The sequence below is a fragment of the Jatropha curcas genome, chromosome 3 (genome assembly GCF_041381405.1).
Source record: "Jatropha curcas cultivar XTBG-Jc1 chromosome 3, XTBG_Jcur_1.0, whole genome shotgun sequence".
Taxonomy (NCBI): Eukaryota; Viridiplantae; Streptophyta; class Magnoliopsida; order Malpighiales; family Euphorbiaceae; genus Jatropha; species Jatropha curcas.
The window spans coordinates 24,233,380-24,235,787 of record NC_143153.1 but is presented as its reverse complement, the minus strand read 5'-3'; the positions used below and the strand labels follow the sequence as shown (position 1 = coordinate 24,235,787).

Genomic DNA, 2,408 nt, shown 5'->3' with positions numbered 1-2,408 from the left:
TACACTTGAAAAAAAAAAATGCCCATTACATGGTTCAGCATTGAAGCTGCACCTAATTGCTAGCAGATTCACTGTTGAAGCACAAAAAGAATGTATCATGTTCTTAAGCTTTATCTTGTTAAGAAAAAGCAGTCAAAAGGCTCCCAAAAATTTCACCAAAAAGATCCTACTAACTCAGACAAAAAATATGCCAAATACTTCATCAAAATCTCCCAAAAATTTCGGACAAATCTCCTAAAAACTGCATAAAAAGAACTTCAAAATATAAAAAAAGATTCATATAATGCAAAAGGGTCTCTACTTCCATCTCGGTCTTGTACTAACATCCTTTCTTTTAGGCCTTGTGTTCTACACCTGACTTGGATTTGCCCCAACAGTTTGGGATGCATTAGGCATACCATTTATGACTGAAGAAGTCTGAGTTGGTTGGCTCTCACCAAGGGCACCATGCTCCATAGTTTTGCTACTTCTCTCTAACAAAAAACATTATATACAATCAATACAATATAATAAATGCAACCACACTAATGAACAAACAGTGAAATAAACACAAATATTACATCCATCATCCACTGGACAGTTACTTCCACAGGTATGTTACTTCCACAGTTACTTCCATCATCCATCTTCCATTGTTGTTTCCTTTCGCGTTTTATGCCTAGAAGTAACACTATTGCTGGTGTTGCTTCCCTTACTCTATGATAAACACAAGAAACAAGCATATGCAAAAAAATATAAGACCATAAACCTTGTTCAAATTACAAAAATTAATAATTTAATACATTTCATTAAATGTTGTTACCTTTCCTTGAGGGGGTTTCTGAGATGCACCTTCAACTTGCTGTCTATCTCTATGAAACCTCTTATTGTGCCCCACAAGACCACAAATGCTATATGTCATGTTCACTAAGGCCTTCTTGCTTAGTTTTCCCTTAGTGGCAGCTTGCTCCAATTCCTCTACTTACTTTCTCTTTGCTTGTGGCTTTCTACCCGTTTTCTTTTTCACAGGACTTGGTGGAGTAATATTTGTTATGTTCCCTGATTTAGGCCCCATTTCTGGACCATATATTGGGTTTATGAAATGACTATAAACATTTATATAAGTGTCTACCTTGTAAAAGTCATTAACATATAACTTAGGTTCTTCATTATTATTTCCCATTATGCAAGCAATGGCATGTCCACATGGAATGCCCGTGATGTCTCACCTTCTATAAGAGCAAGTATTTTGATCCATGTCCACTATATATTGACCCTGAGGGCCTGCGACCTAAACCGTAGGTTCCCCTGTGAAAGTAGGTATCTAATAATGTGCAAATTCCATACTCTCATTTAATTTTTTTTGGATCTTAGGGCACAAAGGACCTTGCACATTTTTCATTTATTCCCTCTTCCTATACAGTCTCTTGATCAGCTTCTTTCTTACCATCTCAAGCATAGTAACTATGGCTTGGTCACTAGTATCTAATATGTACTTGTTGAAGGACTCACATAAATTATTAATAAGCATGTCACACTTTATGTTTGTCCTAAAGCATGCTCTAGACCAATTTTCACATGGCCTAGCTCTCAACCATTCCTTAGCTTCTGGACTTTTTTTTTTCTATATCATCCAAGCGCTTCTTCAACTTAGCATTATGACTTGCCCTAGATGTATCCCATAACATGTCCTTAAGTTCTTTGCCTTTAAAATGTGTCCTATAATCAGTATAGAAATGCCTAACACACAATCTATATTCCACATTTGGCCACATTCTATTAATGATATTCATTAAACCCTTTGAATTGGAGAAGCCCATCAAGTTAAAAAAATGCAAAAAAAAAAAAAAAAGGCAAGTCAGTTACAGTTTAAAAAAAAAGCAGAAAATAAGTTACTTGAAATGGAAAGTTAATAGCTTTAATTACCTTTTGCTTATCACTCTTTGAAGCACTTCTTCAAAGGATAGAGGCATATATACATCCCTTCAAATCCCCCCATCACTTTTAAAAATAACTGTGGAACCAGGATTTGTTCTAAGAAGTTTTGCCCTATAGTCATGCAACATTGTGTACTGATGTGTTTCAGCACCATAAATGACACTAAGTGCCTTTGCCCTAGCCCTCCATGCCTTCATTCTCCATATAGTATATCCATGCTCCTTTTGAACCCTACTAATGAAATAGCTCAATTCCCAACTAGGATTTACCTTAAAGTCCTCTAAGTACATTTGTGAAAGCCATGTGGCAGTGCAATGAAAGTTGCTGAAGACTTTTGCACATGTGTGTGTGAACTGGCCTGTTTTTATTTGGAATGTGGGGTCAATGGTTGATTTTTTATTGAATTTACTTGTAAAGATTTTCCAACCACAATTATTATGACCCTTAGCTTGGACTTTCTCTTTCTTGTTTATGCTAAAGGACACTTGAAA

General features: G+C 35.8%; 1 long non-coding RNA gene across 1 annotated transcript; it reads right to left on the bottom strand.

Annotated features, from left to right (window-relative positions):
- LOC149497762 (uncharacterized) lies at window positions 1-1,771 on the bottom strand. The gene is made up of 3 exons (XR_016320217.1): window positions 803-1,771; window positions 561-696; window positions 1-473 (listed from the first exon to the last, which is right to left on the bottom strand). It is a non-coding gene; the product is annotated as an uncharacterized LOC149497762 (long non-coding RNA).
- Between the last annotated feature and the right edge of the window lie 637 nt (window positions 1,772-2,408).